Consider the following 26,412-nt stretch of genomic DNA (forward strand, 5'->3'; position numbering starts at 1 on the left):
CTATAAGATATAGTAATTTATTTTATCAATCCAGTTTCTCATACAAGTGCAATTCAATTTGTAAAGTATTTAAGTGCCAGTCATTAACACTGTATAGCAAAGTGCAGAAGGACAGCATCTACTATATGTGATTGTGTTATTCTATGTGAAGAGACTGCAAAATAAATTACATTTCCTGTCAGCAAGGCTGGAGCCCTATTGTTAAAACAACTTCAAATTTCTATGAACTGCTCGACAAAGCCCCGTTCCGTGGCTCCGACAGCTAAAAGCAGCCCTCGGTGCTGTGGGGACGCCCTGTGCTGCCAAAGGGACGCAGGGACAGCCACCTCACTCTGCCACTCCTCCCCTGAAAAGCAGGGGTGCAGCACCAGAGCCCATCCCAAAGCCTCTGGGAGGGCCTGTCCTGCAGCACGGCATCGCTGGGATGCGCCAGCCAGGAGAATCCCCACCTTGGGAATACATCAAAGAAAAAGAGCAGGAATTCTGCAGCTTCACCTAGGATTTCAGCAGAAGAGGACAGACCTGGAATCTATTCAGCAGTGGTTAAAATTCAGTTACAGTTTTAATTAAGATGACAATGTGGCAAAAAAACAGGCACACAAAAATCAAACCTCTGAATTCAGCAAAGAGAATTACTGACAGAGTGGGTAAGAGTGGATGGAAAACAGCACTGGAGGAAAAGACAGGGAAGGAAATGGAAAGTACTGAAAGTCAATTATTACATGCCCAAAGGTGAGATGTGCTGTCTGGCATCAGAACCTTCTGTGGTAAAATATATATTGAGAATGAAGAGAAAAATGAAAGAAAATTAATTTATGAAAAAGGCATATTTAAGGTACAAAAATAAAGACAGGGGAGACAACTAGAAAGATTATAGCATGGAATTAAGAGACTGACATGCTGATAAAGAAAGCAAAGGGGGAAAATGAAAGGAAAAGTTCACATAAGGCGAGGAAATTGTAAATAAAGATTTTTTTTCTTTTCAAGCACATAAAGAGCATAAGGTCACTGAGAGAAACAGAAGCACACCTATGAAATGGCAAATGGCAGTTTGCTAACAGGAAAGAGAGACTGCTTAAAAATGAACTCTCTATTTTATTGTACATAAAACAAGGTTGGGACTGATGACAGGACCAGACATAAATTTCCTGGGGGAGGAAGAATAAACACCAAAGAAAATCAGTACCACGCCAGAACAGCTCATCAAGAAATTAGAAAGTCTGAAGGTTGACATAACTCCAGGTATAGACAGAATTAATTCAGAGCTCAGAAAGATATGTCAGAAGAGATAGAGAAATCATTAGCTGATATATTTAACACCTGGTCAGAATATGAACTGGACTCAAGAGAGGTTAGTGATAACCACTATCTAGAAAAATACAAACCCCAGACTTCACAGCCATGTCAGACTCTTGAAACATTATTATTTCAGGAAACAATACCATTAGGAGTTTGTACAGCTGCAAGAGAAACTGCTGGCACAGCTCACCAAAGGGATATCAAGCCTAAAGATGCCCTCAGCACTTTTAAAATAAGAATTACAAGTTACTGATCACAATGGAATATATGGGCACAGATTCCACACTCTCTAGAAAGGCCTCTGCTACAAAAATACACAGAAAACTCATCCGCAAGGTCAGGAAGCATGGGAACTATCAGTAAGATGACAGAGTATGTTACAAACAGAAAAACTGGTCAGCTCATCAATGAAAATAAACAGGATGAAATTCAGACTGACTGAAGTACACTCAGAGAGCCTGAAAACCTGGCAGAGCAGAAGTGTAGACAGATTCATTCACTGTAGACAAATTTATGATAATAAAAGTAACAGCAAATAACAAGCAAAGGGTCTCTACCCTTGGAAGGTGTTCAGAACTCTCACATTGATGTACTTCATTAATTTAAAATTTTTCATTTTCAGTCCTTGTGACACAGAAATTTCCACAAGAAGTTAAAGCTAATACAGAATCTAAAAATAGGTTAAAAATTTTTAAAAAGCTTTCTAAAATTCAAATTTCCAAGAACTGTATCTCTCATCAGCCTGTTAATTTACTCAATTTCAGCAGATGCTTCTAAGATCTCTCTCCAGACTTTTAAAATCTTGACTAGCTGAGATAGCAGCATTTCATCTGCAAATTCTGTTCAAAGTTCACCTGATTTTAAACAACGAGATTGAATAACAGGAGCCCTAATCCAGTTCAACCAGTGCCATCATTGGTATAAACCTCAGCTTTATCACTTTAACCACAATTCTTGGACAGACTTGAACATTCCAGTAGATTAGAGCTTAGATGGATTCTATTTTTCTTTTAAATAATAAATGTTGCATTATAAAAATCACAAACTACTTGCAATGGAATACTATTTTAAACCAGGCACATTTTTTAACTTCCAATTTTCCAGCACAGTAGCTGGTTTTAAAGGAAAGTTATATTAAATGATTACCAACATATTAGCTGCATGCAGTGGAATGGGGCAGTAATTGCTACAGAAGTGAGAAACTGACAGTTTAAATGGAAATGTAGCATGAGCAAAAGAAAAGGGGAAGATGATTTCTAAATTTCATCAGTCCTAGAACAGAGTCCCTTTTACAGAGCAAGTGGGCAGGTAACATCTTCAGAACAAAATGGGGTGAGTGAAAAAAACATTTACATATTTAATCCAGATATAGTTACTGTCAATCTAGAAAATAATCTTTTCAACTAAACATTAGTTTACCTAACTCCAAGCCTTGATATAGAAATTCTCTTATACCTGTGAGATGATGTGTTTTCTCTTTAATCTCCATTTTGGTTTTTCAACTGTCTACTTTATACATTCCTCCCTAATCAGCCACAGCTGCCATTGGCCTCAAGGCAGGATGTCATTCAGTGCCATTACAAGTATTGCTTTGAAGCAGAAGGATGAAGATGGAATTCATACCTGTTTGGTTGTTAATGCTTAAAGAGGTTTGCCATTAATTCCTTTAAAAAAGCAAAAACTGGATATGCAAAATTTAAAAAAAATACTAAAAAAATATAAAATGTGTGACATTCAAAAGTACTCAGTTGGCCTAATTCTGTTACAAGTTTGACTTCAACAGATGCAGAGTTAGGCCAGCACTGAGCACAGGAAAAATCACTCCATACAGAATGAACTCTGATCAATGCAGGTTTGTTTTTTATGACTTAACAGCTTGCAAAAGGAGCACATTGACAACTCTCTGTTTCTCTACACAGCACGTCTCATCATGAACCAGTGCAGCACCAGCTTCTTGTTGAAATTAAAGCATCTCACACCTACTCTCTGGAAGTGAGGAGACTTTTCTCCATGCTTGTCCAGCCAGAGGAGAAAGCTACCAAGATGGATATGGAGAATGGGAGTTTGTGATGAACACCTTTCAAACAGACTGATCACATAAGACATGGTATGGCCAGCTGACAGTCACAGCTTTTATCCAGGACTGAGATGGAATGAAATGAAATTATATCACTAGCTTCTGGAAAACTTTTTGTAACCAGTGCCAAATTCTCAGAGTGAGACAGAGATTGAAAATCTTCAGGGAGAAAAAACAAACCACAGTAAGAAAACACATAGATACCCCTGATTATGACATCTGTGCTTTCTGTCATGCCTAAGATGTTTCACTTACTGCAGTTTTTATGGGCTGATTTAGTCCTAATAGGGGGAAAACCAAAAGGAGAGCCCCAAATCCAGTAGTTATCACTCACCCTTTGTCTTTTCAAAAGAAGCTGTTAAAGGATACCAGAAAAACGTCTTGGGAAGTATCACTGTGACAGAACATGTCTTTGCAGTGTATAGGAGGTGCAGGAGGGGGATAGGGGAAGTAGTTAGTTAAAAGGACCAAATGAGGGAAAAAGGAAAAGAGAGAAATTATGGTAGAGCTAATAATATGCCTGTTATACAGTGAATGCTCTTGCATCTACCCCATTTGAAATGTGGTACATGTTATTGTCTATTTTGCTTTTTAATTTTCAGCATGGTCTCCTTCAGTGGTGCTCGTGTTGAACTCGGGAGTTCCTTGTTTCAAATTGTACTGGAAACCTCATTTTGAACAATTTAGTCAGGCAATGAAGGAAAGCTGGAGGTAGTCAGGCAGCAGAAGTTTCTGCTATACCTTAGCATGCTGTCCTGATTATAGTGCTATTATAGTTTGCTGTTCATAGAAATCAAGGAATTTATGAATCATTAAAAGGGGCAGGCAATAGAGAAGCTATTATAATAGCACTCAGAAATATTACAGGAACTATCACAAAAGCTACAGTGTTAATACCATTGACTTAATATAAATGTATTTGTGAAATTATGTGATAGCTGAGGATGTGGAAATGCCAAATTTTCAGCCTCAAACCAGTCACTGGCACGTGCACATTTTTTATGTATGGCTACATTCATACAAAACTGGTTTAGGGGTATAAAAAATGCACCAGAGGTCATTAAAAGTGCATAGTGATTGTGTAAAGACCCTGGGCTGGAGCTTGTGAAAACACAGGCTTGGGAATATTAACAGAATTTATACTAAGTTCCTCATTTCCTTATCTTTTGCTCAGAATTGCCCAGTGTATTAAAGTATATCAAGTGCCAGACACACCAGCCCCTAATGACACCAGTGGCCAATTCCATGCACTCTTCAGCTCTGAGAACAAGAATTCCTACTCTATTTTTTTCATTCAACAATGCATCCACAGAAAAACAGTGAAGCATTTTTCTTTGAGTGTGTAAACACCAGGTATTCAAAAGACAGGATAGAAGCATTTGGGGAAAATCTTTATTTTGGTTGTGTGAAGACCTAACTTTTAAAAGCCTGACTTTTTGAACTTCAAATGTGTCTCCTGGAAACCTGAGCAACTGGTACTTAACATGCACTGCTACCACCAAAAGCTTCTATGTTTGTATTGATATTATTAATTTAGATGCATAACCAAAAAGCTACTAAGACCAAACCCAGAACTATTAAAAATATTTAAGTACTATAATTTCAGGAAGTTATTCAGCTGGATTTTTAAAATGCACATCCTTTGAACAAAAGCAATAGATACTGAACAAGATTTAAGACCTTTCTTACATGTAAATAGAACCTGTTGTATCGTAAAATTTGCTGATTTTTTTTTCTGGTCTTTCTTACACCTGTAATTTTAATTGACTGTTTAATTGAGTCAATGGGGCAGAACCAGAGCTATTCTGTTCTGCTGCTATAGGAAGTTTTAGCCATGGTCATTTTGCCTCATAGAACACTTCTTGCTCCTCAGTCAGCCCTTACCTCATCCCTCTGCTCGGTATTTTCCCAACATCCTTTAAAACAAAGGATCCAGACTCCATGCAAGAGAAACCAGATGAAGTGCACTAACTACAGCCCAATTCCCCTTTCTCCTCTTTGAACTAGAGAGGCCTGGCAGTTCAGTGAGGGGGTCAGGTTTGCAGGCCATTAGCACAGCTGGGAGTGCCTGCACAACACCTCCCCACACTGCTCTCACTTGTTAGAGCTGCAGCCAAGCCTTCCTTGCTTTGATGGCCACTGAAATTCATCAAGTTCAGCTCTCAGAACACATTTAAGACAGAAGGAAAATAAGTATCTTGACCAGTCTGCACCATATTTTCTTGACTAATGCATGGGGGAAAACAGGCAAAATTCCTCAGTTCTGTTACCTACATTACCTCCTTCCTGGGGCAGCTTGGGAAGGTCCTTTAGTTTCTCCAAGCCCCAACCCATCCACCTGCAATACAGGCCTTCTTGCCTTACTGTGCTGTAGAAGAGGCACAGCCACTTTAATATCATATTCAAAGACTCTTCAACTTAACAAGGTATAAAGGACCAAGAAAAAAAGTATTTAAAGGCTGCTCATGCATGTCTCAAAGTGTTGCTCTGCAGCATCAAATGCAAAATGTTGGCCTGTATAGAAAAGACACTGCTGGCATTCAGACCTTAAAGAACAGCAAAGAAACTGTGGGAAGTGTGTGGAAGGAGGTGCTCTCTACCTGAGAGGAGCCATTTAGTCTCTGGCAAATCCCCAGTAACAGTAAGCTGTAGTTTTACTCTTCATCCTAATAGCTGGGATAGAGGAATTTATACATATAGGTTTTCACAATGTTTTGTCTCAGAAATATTTATCATTCTAAGAGGCAATATATGACATTCCATAATGCTACCTCTTACTGTAGTTAACACTGCAGGGAAGAAATCTGTCTCTGTCCTCAAGTTCCATTATAATAAAAAAAGCAATAAAAGAAAACTAACAAGTGCATATAAAGTAAATAACTATTTCTGACAAATATATATTTGTCATCATAGCTGCCAAGTGATGTAATCACTTGCTCTTCCATCACAATTGAGGACCACCACAAACCAGTAATAGTAACAGTTTATTTTTATATAGCACATCACATTTTAATCTGAAAGCTCTCTGCAGAGCAAGGGCAAGGTGATGAGGGACACAGCCAAAATCTGTCCTATGGCAACCTACAAAAGAGAATCAGGAATCCAGTGCAAAAAACTGCCCAAGTCTGAGATTTCAGTCTGTCTGGGTAATCTATTCCAGCATTTGACCACCCCCCCAGCCATGACAAATTCTTCCTAAAACCTAATCAGAGTTTTCCCTATTTCCCTATTTTCCCATGCCCACTGCTTCCCTTTTCACTGAGCACCTCTGAGGAAAGTCTGGATCTGTCTCCTTAAGATGACACATCCTCTCCCATCACATACAGGAAGACAGAAATAAAGTCCCACTTCAGCCTCAAATGTAATTTTTCAAGAACATTCCAAAATACCATGTGAGACAGCTTACTCTACTAAATTTATGTATCTCTGAAGGAGAAAGTGTTGTATCAATCCAACTGGGATTTTAACTTTTCCTAGAAACACTTCAGATAGGATTACTCATTGATAATTGATGAATTTAAATTACTTCTGACAATTAACAAAATTACAAGTGCAAAGTCCTGCTTATTGGCAAATAAAATGTGCTGGAATCTGCCTGCCTTCTTCATGTAATATTCCCTGTGCTGACTCCCCAGTGGGATTTTTTCACAATAAAACAAGCTGGTTTGTGCCCAAAATGCATGTGATAATAAAGCTTTCCCTTATAAAGCTTATATTGTGCAACACATCTTGTTTATTTGTGTAAACTTATATTGTGCACTTGTGAATGGCTCCAACCTGAGGTCAGAATTCTTAGAGAACTGCCACAGTTCCATGAAAACAAAATCTTTCCTCAGCAATAAAACATCCCAGGACTCCTGGCGGGTGCTGTGCCTGCAAGGATGGATGCCTTGCAAATCTAAAGAGCTGGGAGAAGGGAAAGCTCTCAACATTCACCTGGTGAAAAGCTGCAGCTCCAAAAAACCTTCAAAGAATGTGAGTAACTCACAGGCACAGGGTGCACATGGAAAAGATGACAGCTCCTGTATGTTAGCTCAAGTGGAAAGCTTGGAAGTGCTACAAACCCAGCAAACATTGATGTGTGTATGTTTTAATGGAAAACAGAGTAGAAAAATGACACAGCAACTGACCTTGACAGTTTTGCAAGGGATAGTGCTTCCATGAAGAGCATTGGTTATTCCCACTGAGTGCCACAGGGCTGTCCAACAGGAGACAGAGGTCCTCTAATTTTTTATTTTTCAAATGCAAGAATTTGTTGTGGAGAATGCAAGACTGAAGTTGCTTTTAAATGTAAATCACTTAAATATGGCTCCTACATAACCCGAAGCTATTGCTTGAATTTTAGTTCTCTAATCCCACACATTGTTTGTTTTCATTTGCAGGTTTCAAAGACTGACCAGTCAGGTAACGCAATTTATCTGTTTTACACAGATAAAAAGCACCGTGGAAGAGATAAGAATTAGGCTCCTGCTATTAAATCATTCCTTCTATCACCTTTGCAATTTTAACAAAGGATTGATATTGATATTGACTTTCTGCTTGGCCTTTAACCAAATAGCCAAATGTGTGCACTGGTGTCAGTAACAGCATCTGGGAGGATCTACAGCAAAAAATAGCATAAGTGTGTCTTGTTGAGGATTTTTTTCCCTGTGAATTTCAATTTTTGCATATTTCACTTTACAAAAAGTATTTCTAACCAGATATTTCTTTACCCAATTTGATGCTGTAATGCTCATTGTGAAGGAAAGACAAAACCTTCAGCCCTTTACCTGGTGCTTTCAGTTAAAATGTGTGACCAGCAATTGAACACCCTTCAAACCCTCGTTTAAAAGTACCTGCATATTTCATCACGTTTATGGCAAGGCTTAAATGGGGCTCCCGACAGCTCAGATTCTCTTAACTCCAATGTTTTAATGAAACCAACAGTGGGGATCAAAGGTTTCTCTCATACTCTGTTTCCTTACTAAATGCATAAGGTCCGGCTGAGCTAAATGTCACATTCTGACTTGCTTGATTTAGCCCTGCTATTTAGTAGTAATTATGGACAGAAGTCTCATTTAGGTGTATTGATCCAGTCTTTAACATGAGGAATAAATTCAGCAGCTGAGCTATGGAAAACACTGGATGAATTCTCAATTCATGGCTCTCCACAAAGAACAAAGGAGCAGCAAGGCATTTGCTGTAGCACCAATTCTCACACATGTATGTCTGGAGTTAAACACGCTAAAAAAGCTTCTCCTCAGGGAGAGGCCACAGCACGAGCAACAAAAAACCTGTGGGCCATCAATAAAGCCATGGAAGAGGAAGGTTCCAATCCTGCCTCCGTGGAAGGCAGGATCCCAATTCAGGAAAGCATTTAATCATATGTTTCGGTCCATCAGAATTCATGAGAGTCCTTAAGTATGTGCTTATTTTTAAAAGATGCTTAAGTGCCATTGATTTCAAGTACATGTGTAAGTGCTGTCCTCAATATAAATGATTTCTGAAACCAGGGCTGATGGGAGTTTTATCACTGATTTTAATAGGAGCAGAACAGGAACTAAAGAATTTAAGAATCCTGAATGCTTATCCAAATTGAATGTCTACATGACAATAAGGAAAGTATAATCGTGGAATGTTGCATATTTCTATTTCTGCTACCTAAGTAAAGAAATTCTGAAATTAATGAAAAATCCTAAGCCCCTCATGCTAACAAAAGATATTTACCACAAAGGGATAAGAACTTCCCTATCTCTGTATCATCCTAAATTTTTAACTTTACACATATTTTCCTATTTTAGAGATTTGTGGAGGGTTTTTTTAAAGACTAACAATACAATTTTCCAGTTAAATATACTTTTTTTAAGTTATAAAAAAATCCATAATATAATTCTATGGGAGTTACCATAATAGACTGTAACAGCTGCTATGGTCTATTGTGTAAATAAGTAATTACAGAATTTACAGACTATCATGTAAATATGTAATTATGGACTTTTTAAAATGTGCATTATTTCCTCGATAGTCTATCGTTTAAATATGTAATTATGGACTTTAAAACATGTATTATTTACTCAGACTGCAACAGCTCCTTGGGACAGAGCTGTTCTGGCCTATTGGGTAAACATGTAATTACAGAAATTTTAAAAATATGTATTATTTATTCGCCAGTGCTGCTGTCAATACATCATGGCAGCCATTTGGAAGTTGGTATCATATAGTCAATATTCTGTCAAGTTTTCATTAATCACTTGAAGTAATTCTCCACATGTTCTGGTCTGCTCCAAGGGAAGAACAGTCCCAATTATGTGCTTCTGGTGTGGTTTAATCCCAGAGGAATCCAGTTTTGGTTCTGGGAGACCACTGCACAACAAGAATCCCACTGCTGGAAGTGGGCCTGACCCCTGCAAACATTGTTCTTCACCTCAACTAAAGCATCAAGGCAGGAACACCCACAGAGCACAATCCATGGTGCCACTTCCATCCCAATTTCTGTGCACCTTAAGCAGGAGACAGGTTGGAGCAAACAGTTCTTATGAAGTGTGGCATTTTTGTAATATACAGAACTATGAATTCCAGAAATGCTTCCAATGACAAAAAAATATTCTTCAAAGTGGTGGGAGAAACTTATTAAGGGGGTTTCACTCATCCAAGATGGAACTTCAAAGACATTATTATTCTGAAAAAGGGGTAATTACCATTACCATTAAATATTTATGTTTCTAAATTACCCATAGGCCCCAATCAAAGATGAATTCTAGGTACTCTGCAAACATTTATGAATATCCCAACCTCAAAGACTTCACAATTTAAGAAATATTTTCGAATATATTATGCTCTATAGAATGCTTTTTAGAAGCAAAATGAATGTGGTCTTAGGCCAAAATGTATGCACTGAGTTTATGATCTGCTGTGTCTGCATCTATTTACCAATAATTCTAACATTTAGGCATGATTTCCCTAATAGACCACAGCAAAAAGCAGAACCAGAATAACTTATTCTTGTAAATATATAGGACAGTTATGTAGCATGGGACTGTGTTACACTGCAAACAATTCTACCCTTACACTGGAAATAGGAGTGGAATTGTCATTTACCTAAAATCATCTCCTCACCTAGAAAAGAAGAGAGAAGATAAAACTCAGAAAGAAAAAGATATTCTAAAGATAAGGAATATTGCCACAGTAAGAAAGATTTATTATTCATTTTTACTGATGGCACTTTCCTCATGGTCTCCAAGACTTGTGTAATAATAAAGCTCTAAGAAGTGAAACTAAATAGAAAACAGTAAGAGTACTGAAAAAGCCAAAATAATTCCCATCCTGATGAAAGATGGCAGAGCACTGGTTGGAGTTAGACTGAGTCCAGCAAAGTCAGCTCAACCCTTTGGGATGGGTCTGGACTAATCAGTGCAAGGCTGGAACGTGACCTCTGAGGAGCAGGGGAAGAACTTGGGATTGCTTAGGCCTGAGAGGGGATGACTGCCAGGGACACAGTGAAGTTCTCCAGGCTCTTGAGAACACAGAGAAGAGTGAGCAGACTCCTTTTTATGTCCAATTTAGATAGAACAAGTGGTAATGAAATTCAATATGCCAAGGGAGATTTAGGTCAATGGGCTACCCAGGAAGACTGCAAAATCTTTGTGGTTTCTAAAAATGGAGTGAACAAATTTCCACCAATAATGGCACAGTTATCCTGCCTTTGAGAAAGGAAGACAGACTCTCCACATCCTTTCCTGGCTGGTTTCTACAGGACTTTTTGCTCCAGAACTGACCACAAGCTGTAGACTCAGGCTTATGCCTAAAAAAATCAATGAAACCCACTGAACTTTTAACAAGAAAGAAGTTAAAAAAAAAAAAAAGACAAAAAAAACAGAATCATATAGATACATAGATCTTTGATACAGTCTAAATAATGTGTATTTCAAGATCCTATTTCATATTAGTTCTCCAGAACAAGAATGTCCAGCCCCCTACCCAGAGTCTGGCAGCCCATACTCAAAGACAGCTCTGAGAAAGGGCCAGATTGCAGCAGGTTGTTTTGAGCTGTGAGAAAGGGATGTGTGGGAAGACACTTGCTTATCTCCATATATGTACCATGAACATATATGTTATTTTCAGCTTTAAAAAGATCAGAGTTTATTTCAGAAAAGCAGAAAAAAATACTTTCATCCCAATCCATTGTTCACTTAGCAAAAGAAAAAAGCTGGCAAGAAAATGTACAGGAGAAAGGAACAACAGCCTGCACAAGTGATAAATGTGGGTGTTGCCACAATGAGAACCAACAATCCACATCTGAGCACAGAAGCTGTGAAATCTCCAGCCATGACAAGGATTTTCAGCTCTCTGTGGTGAGTTCCACTGACCATGGATTTTCTGTAATAACGAGCCTGGCTTTCTAACACTAGTTGGAAATTGCTGTTCTCAGGGTAATTTACCACGTGTTTAAAGCAGGTAAATTTCACAGGAAGAGTCTCTGCAGGCTTGGAACCAAACACTGGGATTTCCTTCCAGAACCTGGGAATCTGCCATAGTCCTGGCTCTTCTGAGCTGTTTATTCTGGAGCTCAGCCTGCATTTGCAAGGTCATGCCGGATACTACTCGTCACACTGTGTTGCCTATGCATGAAATCCTCATTTTTTGCAAAGCTCACAAATATATATTCATGTCATAGCACCTTAACATCCAGGGATGGTTGGAGCATGCCAAAGCAAGGGAGGCTGCCCCACACGCTCTGCCTTAGTGTGGCAAAACAAGGCCAAGTGGGAGACTGGAAATCTTATGGGAAGGTTTCTGGAACTAGGTGGAGAAGAAAATACAGACCTTGCCTTGAGTGTTTGCAATTAGTTATGTGTGAAGTAGAGTTGCCAAAATGGGAAGCAGTGTCCATTTTGTAGCAGTAATTATTACTGTGAAGCCATTTTCAAGGTGGGATTATGGGTACTAAACCGCTGGGACTGGCTGTGCTGCCCATGCGTTAAATCCTCATTTTGTGCAGACTTAATGAAAAAGATAGTTTTCTGTAATATGTTCTGTCTTGTCAGTTGCTCCTACACAGCAGTATTGGGATGCTTTCTTTGTGCTTAATACATGCAGTGATAATTTTTTCACGTGCTCTTTCTGTAAACGTTCCACCACAAAACATTCTGTTAAACTGGAATTAAGGTTGTAAATATGCATTAATAAGTTAGAGCAAATTCTGTACTAATTGCCTGCCCACACAACCTCACTGCCATAGATGGAGAAAATGCTGCTGAAGAACATTGCAAGCTGGGTTCTCATCCCAGAAATGTTATTCTACCTCCACATACAGGGGTCTGACAGAGAATCAAATCCTGTGCTGAAGTTTATAAGAAACACACGCTTGAGTATCAGGAATGCAAAGTTGCACTCCCACTTTACAAACATAAAGGACAGGATTGCAAAAGCCCTTGTCAGTGGCCTAAATCTGCTCTCCTTGGAGTAAATGGCATTTTCACCACTGGCAGTAGAACTAAGCCAGTAATCCCTCCTTTTGGAAACCCTGTCCTGGGAGACATGAATTAAACAAATCCTATTCTTTGTGATTCGAATTAAACAAAACAGTTTGGGTTTCTTTTGTTCCCTCAGCTAACGTCTTTGTACAGTCTCATCAGCCTTTCACCTACAGTTACATCACATGATGAACCACACAGCAGAGTGATTCCAAATTTACTTTCTGTTCCAGCCACATGAAATACATTCTACTGTCAAAATTCTCTGCTAATTCCTTCAGGAATCAGTCAGTATTATTTTACCTGTTAACTCTGACAGATCTGTCCATTCCCATGCCTGAAATTAATTTTTTTTCTCTTTCATATGATCATACTTTATCATCAACATATTAGGAGGGAGAACAGTATCAGAGAGCATGCAAATCAGATAATAATTACCAGAAAATTAAATAACGGTAATTAATAATGATACCTTTCTCTGTATGATAATACAAAAATTCACAATGGTGTTGTGAAGCTTGGTTTATTCCTACCTGTAATTTACTTTGAGGTCTTAGAATAAAAGGTGCTTAGAATTGAAAAATATCATTATTAGCATAAAAATGAGATATGTTCTATTTATTTTGTGTATTAATTTAGGAGAATATATTATTACACAACTTTATACTGTAAGCACAAGGTCACACAGGATATGACTTGTCACACTGTGTTGCCTATGCATGAAATCCTCATTTTGTGCAGAGCTCTGAAATATATATTCATGTCAGAATATCTTACTGTCCAGCGACAGCCCCAGAGTTTCATTCTATTACATACTGGGGAAACAGATTCAGCATCATTTGAGAGGTCTCTTCTTCTCTCAATACCCGAATGAACTCTCATTAATCAAAAACCTACAAACACTCACCACGAGAGAGCCAGCCCCAGTAATGCTCTCCTCAGCCTGAGACATGATGATATCCATTCCACCAGCATTGTTTTATCATTTCACTGTGACTATCATGGTCAAACAGCCAAAACAGAGCATTGATTTTACAGTTACTAGAAAACAGAACCTAACTTCACAATAAATGAATGAAATTGTTTCTAGGGATGGAATTTCTCTGGCACTCCCACTGTTCCACACACTGCACAGACCTCAAGACAGATAATGTATCCTTCTCCAGACTTCCAGTCAGCCTAGGAGCACACACTGGAAGTTGAAGTTCTGCTTACACTGAGCACACCAATGGCTGCAGTTTGATAAACAGGAGTTCCTGCAGAACTCTGTTAACCACCTACCCATCAAATCATCATTGTTTTGCCTAGCTTTAGATGTTTTTCTCATCTAAACACATTCCTACTGCAGAAACAGAAACAAAATTATTTCAGTGCTATGTCTCAGGGCAGCCTTTTTTGTTTGTTTGTTTCTTTTTTTAGCAGCCATAAAATTGAGATTTTGAAACAATTTTAAGTGGGACACCTTGCTCAACGAAATTCTTAAATCTAAGGCAATGTCAGTTTTCATTAAGAAGAGAACTATTACCTTGGTCTTCAATAGCACAGTAGAAAGCAAAAGCAGTTTAGAGATCAGAGCAGATCACCAGTGTAGCCTCCAGATCAGAACAGCAGGTTTGACATGATACTCAAGCAAATAGCTAGAACAGAACTGCAATTAGCAGTTAACAGGCCACTTAAATTAAGAGCTTTCCTTGAGAAAACAGCCTCAGACCTTCAGAGATTCTAGGAAGTAAAGTGACAAAAGATGGAAGTGCATGGGGAGTTTCCTCACAAGGCCTTTTATCTGCAGAGTGTACAAACCCAGAAAAGCCTGGCCGAAATGTCGATGTAGGGGAATGTAGCTGCACAGAGGAGGGAATAATGAGAGGAAAGGAAACAAGAGATTTTGAGTAATGACTTTCTAAGCAATGGAAACATAACTTTCTTCACTGATGTCTCCAGGGCCAAAATTTTGCATGGCTTGACATTTAGTGCTAACCTGTGTTTTGTACTCTTGTCATGCCATGTGTCAGCACAACATCTGGTAATGGAAGACAGACATCAAGGGTCTGCAGCCAGCCACAGCCCATGGTCAGGTCACTGTCCCTCCCTTGGTGGCCCTAGACTTAGCAAAGGGATGGATACACACATAGAGAACCAAGCTACAGCCCCTGGATAAACACACCCAGCCGTGGCACCCACAGGCACCTCCCCCCATTTCTGTTTCACTCGATGTTTCAGTGCACCAACACCACAATGCTGATATGAGCACAGGCTTCTCACCATCACACAACATACTACAGTAAAACCCACTCCCATGGATGAGCAGGAAAAGTGAATGTCTCAAACTCCCTGTCCCAAACCCTTTTTCACTTACACTGTTTCATAACTGTACAGTATAAATAATTTTTCTTTCATTCATGAATTTGACCTCCACAAACTTTTGAAGTCAAACAGTTCAAAGAGTTAATAAAGACCTATCTTTGCTACTTTTCTCAATCTCACATAGCTCAATGCACTCTGAATTTGGGACATGTAGGAGCACAGCCTCAGAAATATTTGCAGGTTCAGCACTGTGACAGAAAAAGCCTGGAACGAGCCAAGTGTCTTCCCCAGCTCCTACATCCTGCTACCTCAGTAGTCATTTTGCCAGTCCTCCTGCTGCCAAGCCCTGGAAGCAATGCATGCATCTCCCAGACATGCCGATATCGGGATAAGTGCAGTGCAGCAGGACTGCAGGACTCTCAGCCAGTGTATTCGGGTCACAAAACCAGGGGGAGGCCACTGCCCCTTAGCCACATCCAGGAGGGCAGAGGTGCCAAATTAGTTTTACAGCTTTCTAGCACTGAGATGTGTCTGGGGCCGGGGGACTTTTTGATGGGCACATGGGAGCAACACTTGCAGCCTGCTTGAAAGGGTCATTTCCACGTTTCACAGCAGTGGCCTATGGGGGGGGGGGGGGGGGGGGCAGGGGGCAGTGTCAGATCAGCAGTCTGGGGGCTGGTGTTGCCAGGGGGAGGGACCCAGGCGCCTTTCTGGCTGTTTCAGGGGGTGGGGGGGGTAGGACGTGGAACACAGTTCTGAGCAGCACCAAAAGCTAAACCCCTTTCTTATTGAGGGAGGTTGGGAGAAAGAGGGTTTTGGGGGATAAAATGTTTGGAGTGCAGATGTTTTAGGGCAAGATCGGGGTTGATGCTGTTCGGGGGTGAAATTGTCCGCAGACAAGGGCGTTTGGGAGCGAGGGAGACTGAAACAAAAGCATTGGGGGCAAGGATATTTGGAAGCAAGGGCAAGGACCATTGAAGGTGAGGGTGTTGGAGGCTGTTGGCACTTGGGGGATAAGAGCATTTGCAGAGTAAAAACATCTCGGGGAGAAGCAATTTGGGTCAAGGGTATTTGGCAGCCCGCACGTTCGGGGGTGAGAGTGTTTTGGGGAGAGGGGTTCTGCGCTGCTGCCAGCTCCCCACCGCCTCCGCCGGTGCCCACGCTCGCTCTGCGCTGCGGCTCTCGGACACCGGGAGAAGGAGCCTCATCAAGCCGCCCCCGCCACCGTCCGCGCGTTTCCCCCCGCTGCCTATTTCGGGGCCTCTCGCTCCCCAGGAGCGGAGCCCCGCGATGGTGCGGGCGCGGCGGCGGAGCCCCCCCCGTGCCCGGGCGGGCAGTTCTCTGCGCCCGGCGGGGCACGGCGGCGGCGGCGGGCGGGGGGCGCGGGGGGCGGCCGCGGGGGCGGAGCCGCCAGTCAGCGCCGGGCGCCGTGACCCCGGGGCGGGGACGGGCACGGGGACAGAGACGGGCACGGGGACAGGCGGCCCCCGGCCGGCGCGGCGGCGAGCGCAGCCCGTGTCCCCCCCCGCGACACAGACACACACACAGACACACACACACACACGCATCGGGCGGGGGGAGCCGCTCGCCCCCGCCCCAGCGCCCGCCCGGGTCCGGCCGCCGCAAGCTCCGCACTTACCCGGGCCGCGGCGAGGTGTCGGCGGGCGGGCTCCGGCGAGCCGCGACTGCGGGGGGCGGGGGGGGCCGCTTGGGTTTGGGGGGGTTCCGTAATCCAAGAGGCTTTGGGCTGCCAAATGTAAACACTCCGCCATGATTTCTTTGTTTAGATAATTGAACCTGCCTCCCTCTCCCTCGCCGACTCTCGCTCGCTTTTATTTATTTATTTCCCCCCCTCCCGTCATCATCATCATCATCATTATGGCTTGTGTGGGGTGTTTTTCTTTTCTTTTTTTTTTTTTTTAAGGGTGGTTATTTACTAGCTGCATTTATCAATTGCTAGTTTTACAAATATTTATGTATATATATTTATCTTTAAATATATCCCTGTGGGGGGGCGGTGGGAAACATGAAGGACAGGAAGTTGTTCCCGCATGTTTGGGGGCTGAGGTTGTTCCTCCTTCCTTGGCTGCTGGGGCCGGTGGGGCCGGGGGCAGCGGCCGCATCACCTCCCGCAGCGCCTGGCGCTCCCAGGGAAAAGGCAGCGGATCCAAAGGCATCGCCCGCTCCAGCGGGAAGGATGCTGTGTGCAAGGGGGAGACGGGTGGAAACTTCCAGCCTTAAGTTTTTTTGCATTTCCTCAAAATTCAAGCTCGACAGGAAAGCGAGCATATTATTGTTATCTATTCTTCTTCCTATTATTATTATGCGGGAAATCCCTGTCGGGAAATAGGGGTTTATTATAGGAGCTGTACAGGAAGTGTCAGCATGACAGGTTCCACCTGCAGCCCTCCTTTGGCAGCAAGTTTCTCTATTTGGAAATACCAATATATTTCCTGTCAGTACTGCTTGAGAGAGACCTCAATGCACTTCATCAATGTCCATAAACCCCTTTCCATAGACCTGATCCTATCTGATCCCAGCTTCCCAAGGCTCTGATGAAGTGCCTAGGGATGCAGGAGGCTGACTTGCAGTGTACCAAGCCTGTCAGCTACCCAGGAAGGATGCCCCACAATTCCCATGGGGTATTTGAGGAATTTTAGGCCCCACATCTCTCAGAAATTGTGCCAAAGACTCCAGAAATTCTCCATGGCTTGTAATTTATTCCTTTTTGTATTAAGGAAGAGCACCACCTCCTGATGTCTCCCTACTCAATCATTTCTAGGTGGTCCTCAAATGCCACAGAATGTACAGCATTACCTTTGCTGTTCATGTGTAGAAAGAGCAGTACAGCAGAGACAGTATAAAGAGTTGTTATATAGGAAAACAAGACAATTTACTCACTCTGTTACACAATTAAGAGAAAATACTCTGTGACAGCTACCAATCATCAGATGGGTTCCAAATCTGTTTTGCCCTGAGCCTCTTGCTACGATACTGGACACCATTCCCACAAGCAACTGCCTCGGCTTTGGAAATACAGTGACCATTTGTGCCTTATTGTACCTTAAATATTGTGTCTGCCGTCGGCAGAGGTCCTCTCTCTGCAAAGGGATCACCAGTTTGGACCCCCAAACCTTCTCTAAGTCTCACTAATCCTTCGTTAAGCCGTTGTTAACTGTTGGGATAAGGAGTTCTGCATGTACAGTGAGCAAAGGAAAAAAAAAAAGAAAGTATACATATATATTGCGGAATATAGGAATACAGGAATATAGGAATACTCGATAGGAATACAGGGTTGCATTACAAGTTACAATTTAGAACTGCACAGGTATTTATAAATTATTTTACAGTAAAATACGGGAATCTGTTTGGGTCATGGCCAGAGTGGAGCAATTGCCATGCAGGCCTTGGAGCTGCTCTCAATAGTTTAGCAGCCCTCAGGTCACCCCTCACAGTTTGACCTCACTCCTGTGTTTCAAATACCAAAACAAACACCATCACTTGGTTTTCCACAGTGACCTTAGCTCTGCTGTCCTACTTTTTTCTAGTTCTTTTATACAGAAGTTCAAGAATATTTCCCAGTTTCTGCTTTCTCTGCTTCCCTTTTTAAGGTTAAGCTATTTGCTTACGATACTATTTTTATTTCCCTGCTAGGATTTCATTGCAATCTCCCCTTTGTGGATTTTTTACTTGTGGCCATTTAAATTCATTTCAGGCTAGAACTTGGCATAAAAGTTCGCAGCTTCTCAGCCAGATTTGAATTACTATATTTAATCTATACTCAGCTCTTAGGCTCTTTTTTTTTTTTTAAATGAGAGTGAAGATAGAAATAATTTTGTTGTGGTTCCAAATGGTGCCATCATTCTGTACTGCTTTCAGATCTTGTCTTCATTCCACTAACTTTTCAAAAGGACATGCCAGAGCATTGAAGATGTGACTTTAGAAACATGTTGCTTTACAGTCCTTTAAAAACGGTTTATTTCAGCATAAAACTTTGTGAAAATTAAGCATTGTGGGTGCACAAGGGTATTTTTATTGCACTCTTAGATATGGCTTGCTGAACAGCAAAGCCAGTTTTCATGTGGGCTAAAAAAGAGGGCTAAAGTCTTTGTTATGCTTTGAAAAACAGATTTGCACAATTGTGTTTGTGTTATTAATTTTTGGGAATATTCAGGCAGTGCTATGTTGCCTCTGCAGATACAAAGAAGAGGTAATGTCCATAAACCCCCTAAACATGCAGATTTTTATTAAACAAGATTACATTGGATAGCTTAAAATTCCTTTCTCTATTTATCCATTTAAAAAACAAATGCAGTATTTAATCCAAGATGAATTCTACTGTGTAAGTCCAGCTGAGTAGTTGCTTGAGAAATATTTCTACCAAGTCAAACTTTTGTTTGCTCCAGGGTTGTTTATTATTATTATTATTATTATTATTATTATTATTATTATTATTATTATTATTATTATTATTATTATTATTATTATTATTATTATTATTATTATTATTATTATTATTATTATTATTAACTTTTTTTATTACAGTGACCAGAAAACAGCAGAGCTACTGGTAGTATTAAATAAATGTAATTAAGAGAGTGGTTTTTATCACAGCACATGCATAGGTGATAGAGGGATCCTGTGATGGATCCTGCAGTCTTTCACTAACTGCTGGTTAGAGACAGTTTCACCAGTCAGACTGGGCAGAGTTTTCCAACCTCTTGCTTCCAGCTGTGGGAAGTTATGGAAAATCACACCAGACCTGCACGATAGTATTTCCTCTGACTTTACAGAGCTGCTAATGATTGATTTTATAATTAGCTCTTGCATCACACCCCGATGTGATGAGCAGGAGCAGAGAGGACCCTGCGGTGCTGGTGACAAATGGGATAAGTGGCAGTGCCTGTCTGGAGAGCGAGCAGGCCCAAATCCAGCAGAGCCATGGCTGAGTCCATCCTGACTGCCCTGCTCACCTGTGCAGGGACCAGGCTGCTTTTCCCATGCTTTGGAAGAGGCTGCCAGAGGGGCACTAATTACTGGCCTGAATGGGGATGGAAGTAGAAGGATCATAGGAGAAAGTGTGCAAAGAGCTGCAATAATGTGATCCATACTCAAGAATCTTTATGATGTCTATGATGGGGTATCTTGTGCTGGAAATGGGCACTGAAAAAGGCTCTTTTGCAGACAAAGTTTGAAAGAATGTCACAGACTTTTAAAACTACGGAAAAAACTCAAGTAAAGGGAATATGCACATTTTCCTCCATTCTTCTCATTTGGAGCATAAGTCTTTCTGGTAAAGTGACTAGATTCTTTTCAAAGCTGTTTTCTCTATTAGTTTACCTTCCCTGAGACTGCATTTGAAATGTGTGTGTAAAAAAGCAATGATGTGTAGACTGGGAGTGTTTTAATCAATGCAATATGACAATGTATCCCCTGGTCATAAAATGGTTGCAATGTGAGAGCTCTGTAATAAGCTGCACTGTTGTACAAGGGAGTAGAGGAAAGATCTTAAAGCAGCAGTAGAAGTCTTGCCTAAAAAGATAATATCCAGATTCTAAAGTAAGGTTGAGATTAAATCTGTCAGCCTAAGAGCCTGCATCTACTGAACCAAAAAGAAAAGATTCAGGTGCTGATTTTCTCTTTTGCAAGAAGATCTTTCCACTGTAAATATGGGTAAAAGCAATTACAGAAGAAAATATGAAAAATAAAGTTTTCTTTGAGTGCTTTGCATGGAGTTAACAAATTGCTATTGCACAATAGTAACACTGCATTAATTATGTCACTATTTTTCCTTCGTGATAGATTATTGTTAGTAATTCATCACTGTAACATATTAATAGTGGTATTAGTTTTTAAACAGAACAATCATATTAGTAGCATACTTGTCATATTAGTGAAAATTAACAAAATGATGAAAAATTGCTACCAAACCTTTGGGGCTCTAGCACTGCAAGGAAATCACTTTTTTCCCAATCCAGCAGTTTTTCAATGAGCATATATTTTCTTGCAAAGATAAAGAGACTGTTTTACAGTGTTCTGTGTCCAAGCCCCAGGAGCTATTTAAAAATATTTATGCCATCCTTTTAATGCCAAATGTGTGTATTCTTTTATGAGTCTAATACTGTTACGTTCTGCCTTTTAAAATTGTGTGTGCTGCCATTCACAACCCCTGGCATGAGGTTTGAGGCCATTAACTCCCTTTTTGTTGGGGATTGGGAGTCTGTACTGTCTGATGAACTTCTTGAGCACAATCCCACTGCCTTTCTAAAGCCTTCAGGAACATTGCTTGCAGAGCCACTTATTGTGAACTTGTCCATGTGTCTCCCTTTTAGGGTCGTTGTTGAGGGGGTTTCTATTTGTTTGGAAAGGAGGTAGCTTCAGGCCCCTCTGAGCACCCTCCTTCCCACTCATTCATCCTGACCTGTTGCCTTCACAGCATCTTTATCTCTACCATGGGACCTCTTGCTAATATACAAAGATGATGTATAGGTATCTGTCCAAGAGTAACAACTTGAATTAGGGAATGGGGTTAGAGAGTGGATTTCCTGCTCCTTCCCTCATAAACATCTGGTGCCTTAGAATCAAAAAAAGAAAAAACATTGACAGAACCCTGAGAATCCTGTTTGGAACTGGAATCACTGGTTCTGCCCACTGCTTTGTGAAACCAAGAGGTAAATCTTCAACATTTTGGGTGTTTAGAAGCCAGCAAAATACAACATTTTCCCCATTTATGCATCTACTTTGGGGTAGCTGTTTTATACTAAGCAGTTTCTTCAGCTTAAACCTGCTAATTTAGTGGATGACATGAATAGATTTCATTTGATTAACAACAGAATGTCACACTGGGAAAATAAGTACTTATGAGCAAGCAATAGGCCACAACAGGCCACCTTTAATTCAATAATCACTTGAGCCCAGTCATTCAAATGCAAATTAAATGATACATTTCTTGAGTTTTCAGAATGACCACAAAGATGGTTTTATATTCTTGTCTGAGTGCAAGATTGTTTTCTTTGACCATGTGATTCATCAGTAAGTATTCTGGAGATTCAGAAGTATTCTGGAGAGTCAGAACCAGAATTCCCAATATCTGTCCAACAATCCTCAGTCCGTTTTTTGCTAAAGTGTCTCTAGACAAAATCCATACTGCCACAAGCTGGAACCATCCTAGGGGAGTCAGACCACTGAACGAGCCTGCACCAACCACAGCTGTGACCCCCCCATACAACAGGGTTAATAGCAATGCCCTCATTGCAAGATTAATTAATGCTTATAAACAGCTTTTATTCTCAAAACTGCTGTTGGATTAGCCAGGCCACAGCATCTGTGTGAACAAAAATATGTGCAGCTGTTACACCTGGGCTGTGCTTGGCTGAAAAAAGTTCCTCAGGAAACATCCGCAGTGATGCTGGGACCAGCTTTACAGTGACCCCAAGTCCATAGCCAGTGACCATCTGCCCTGAAAGCCTCCCAGCTTCTCCCATGGCAGCAAGTCTGTGTAGGGTTGGAAGTGCTGCTGAGCTCCCAGATCTCAGCTGGGACGGGCCCCTGTCCCCACCTCTCCCACCTTTCCCACTCCTGTGTGTAGAACTCACATAGGCACAGCACAGCTCACACAGGGGCCACAGTGTCAGCCTGTGCCAGCCCCAGCACCCCCTGCTCTGCAGTTCCCTTTGTTGGAAACTCAGCTTTTCTCTGTGTTTTTCCTAACAGCAGACAAGCCATGGGGAGAAGCAAGTGGCATAGGTGACCTCCCCTTGGTCTGTGAGTAACAATAGAGAAGTGAAGTTGGAATTTTAGTGTCCTTCTCCTGAAGTTTAATTTCCTAAGTATTTCCGAGCTCTTCAGGTGTTGTGCAGATGATGGCTGCAAGCAGCTGTACACTTCCAAATTAAAATCTCAGCAGTGATGTTTATAAAGTTGTGTATGTTTTGTGGCACTGATTTTAATACAAAACATTAGATTGACATCCAATCTACACGTAACATGTATTTGACTGACACAGGCATTTTTTATACATTGATGTGACATATGCCAAGCATAACAACAGCTCTGACTGACAACACAGCAAAAAAGGACTTGTGTTATCCATGCTTGAGTCAGAATGTTTCCATCCTTCCCTATTTAGTGGTAGTAATTGTGCTACACATAAGAGAAGATATTTTTGGAGTAATACAGCATTGGAAATTGGCCCAAGTGGCACGTAGAGTCCATGGCAGAAAGAGCAAGAGGTCTTTTTAGTCTCTAAGCATTTAGAAAAGATAACATAACTAGGGCTCCAGTGAATTGGAGTTGTCAAAATTCACACCTAAGAGAAAGGGGGTGTTGGGCCTGTTGCCAGGAAACAGCATCTGGTATCACATTTCTAACAGGATGCATGCATATGAATGCAAGTGGGAGCTGCAGCATGATAAATCTATCCCAGAAACTGCACCTCCTCACGTCTGCATTGTGGCACCCGCCCATACAGACTTCCTTGCCCTCATTCCCTAACAATACTTTACTCAGCAGCCAGGATTACTCAGGCAGGTCATCTGCAGGGCCACTTACAAGTTCACCTTCTGTGTGGCTGGTGCCACAGACTGTGTGCTGGGCCTGAAAGCAAGCCTGGCTGCTCTTTGTGTGGGTATTATATTATATTATGTTAATTATATTACATTTTCTTGCACAATATCTAGTTTGCTCCCTGGCTCAGTTCTGAAGCCTCACCAGGACATGATTTGTGTGGACAGGACTGCATTAAGCTTGCCTCCCACCATTCTCCAGTCCTCCAGTATCTTCCCACCTTTAATATTCTCTAGGCCCAGCTGCCACTCTCCATGGTACAGCAACCAACTCTCACAGTGCTTCAGTTCCTGAGAGCTCAGACACACTCACACAAGAATAATTCTGTTGTGTGGACATGGGGGCAAGACACAGAGCTCAGAGAGATCCAAGGTCAGTGCGATCTTGGCCAGCTGACCCACCCTGCCCAGAGGGCAGAAGATGTATCTGGGCCTTGTTTTATTCCAGGAAGAGAGAACAGACCTAGGAGATGGAAGAGAACAGAGTGGGGTAATACTGGAAGTATTATCTGTGATCAGGGCACTGAAATAGGTTGTTAGTGGAGGTTAGAAATATTCACTCCTAACTTTTCCAAGACTGTGGAGTTTCTTTGGAGAACAGAAATCTCTGGAATATATTGGGGTAAAGCCAGGCAAAATCTTGACTGGAAATTCCAGCCTCAGGGCAGTCTTGCAGTGATGGTCTGAGCAGACATCCAAAGACTCTGGGAATATCTGGTATCCTGACAAAGTTTCCAGGACTGTCTCATGATGTGATATTGAAATTGTAATAATCAATATTGAATGGACACTGTGTTACTTAGTTGTCATAAATATTTTGTAGTTCATCAAATTATGGAACACACTCAAAAAGTAAAACCTGAATAAATAACAGGATCTCTTTCTGGGCACTCAGTCTATATCATCTCAGCACAGTCTTCACAGACCTTGTTTGTAAACAGCATTTCTCTTCACTCTCAGAATGGACCATAATGCAGGAAATTAAGATTTCTTCATTGTTGTCTTTTTTTTTTTCATTAATTCCTAGCAATATTTGTCTTTGTTCTACAGTTTAAGTGATTTCATATTTCTTAGATATGGAAATTTGTTAAAATTTAAACTACCTGACAACTGACAACATTAAAATTGAGGCAGACAAGGAGATTTAGGAACTGGCAATGTAAAGCCCCTTTCCTGAAAAAGTAAGAATTTCTTTTCTAAAAGACAGTGTGTCCCTTGCTTCCCCAGTTAGGAGAATGGCTGCTGAATGGTAAAATCTGGTCATGTAGAGTTTTATTTGCCCAGGTAGGTGTTGGTCCAGAGTTACAGAGAGGAAAAGTTGGATAACAGAGATACACAATAAATTAATATTCTCACAAATTATTTCTCTCCTTGTTTTTAAAATGACTTTCATTTCAGATGGCCTTTGGCACTATAACTGTTCTGTGGCTAAATAGCCAATTCCTTTTGTAACATGTCATTGCTGCGTCTCTGTATGACTGTTATATTTATTTTTAAGCAAGGCCTTGGCAGACCCATTTATTTTATTTATGGTTTTATTGCTAATTTTAATCACATTAACCTTGTATATATGTAAACTCTTAAACTGTGCTTTGTAATAAAGCACTGGGGTGCTCTTGGGCAGCAGGTTTTACAGGCACATTTTCTGAAGAGACAATTCATCATATATATCATATATCATGAATAATCATGATATCCATCACATCTGAAATCAGGTTATCCAGCTTTTTTTTAATGGGTTTTTTTTCATGACTGTTAACAAAAAAGTTCTTTTCAAACAAAAGGATTTTTCAGTGGAGAGTCATGAATTTATGTTAGAATATGTCCCTAGCTGAACAGGACAGTATTGCTTGGTACTGTTGGTCACTTGGTTTAGGATTCAGTCCTAGAAGGACAGATTTATTTGGGTTGTTCAGTACCTTCTAGGATCAGCTGTCTTACTGGAAGATTCCTAACACTGATTTGAGAATGCATTTAATATAAAAGCCTGAGAGGCAATTTTAGTGTAGAATTTACCTCTTCAGTGCCATTCACAAAGCTAGTGTCACATGCCAGTTAATTGTAACTGTTAAATATTCTCTTAATTCTTCATATTTACTCACAAGAAACTTCAGATACAGATATCAAAGATCTCATATCAGCTGAAGAAATTTGCTAAGTTTTCAATTGCAAGTGTGCAAAATAACAGATGCATTGCAATTAGAAAAAAATGTCCACTGTTCAGTTTTCATAATGCATTTAATAAAATATTTTGAAGTAATTAATAATTGATAGGTTTTTAATATACTGCCTTCTTGGCAATTGTCAGCAACAATCTGTATCACTGACTAGGAAGAAGTAGGGCAACTAATTTTTAGTGCACATGAAAATGGCAAATTAGAACAGGGAGCACATCCAGAAGTTCTGTGTTATTATGGTGAGTAAATAAATTTCCTTGTAGGCATGTTAAATGAAAACAATAGTGGAATGGAGTTCATGTATCTTATTCCACACAGATGTTTTACAGCCTGCTGTGATTTTTTAAATTGTGCCTACAACAATATTAGTTATCAAGAGCCTTTTAATTAATTACAATAAACTAATCATGAATGTTTTCTTCTTTAAATCAGCTTTACATGTCTGTTGCTTTAAATTTTCTGAAGTACAAGTTCTGGATGGACAAGCCATATTACCAGATTTTTTTTTCCAGATTTTCCCTCTGTTTTGTGTTATTTTG

At 40.7% G+C, this 26,412-nt stretch overlaps 1 long non-coding RNA gene across 1 annotated transcript in view; it reads right to left on the reverse strand.

The window, feature by feature from the left end:
* LOC136555146 (uncharacterized) overlaps positions 1–16,825 on the reverse strand; it is a 435,291-nt gene extending 418,466 nt beyond the window's left edge. The window contains exon 1 of the long non-coding RNA XR_010783432.1: positions 16,772–16,825. This is a non-coding gene — a long non-coding RNA (uncharacterized lncRNA). The remainder of the gene's footprint in view (positions 1–16,771) is intronic.
* Positions 16,826–26,412: the final 9,587 nt, after the last annotated feature.

This window comes from Molothrus aeneus, chromosome 3, assembly GCF_037042795.1.
Source record: "Molothrus aeneus isolate 106 chromosome 3, BPBGC_Maene_1.0, whole genome shotgun sequence".
In the NCBI taxonomy this organism is placed as follows: Eukaryota; Metazoa; Chordata; class Aves; order Passeriformes; family Icteridae; genus Molothrus; species Molothrus aeneus.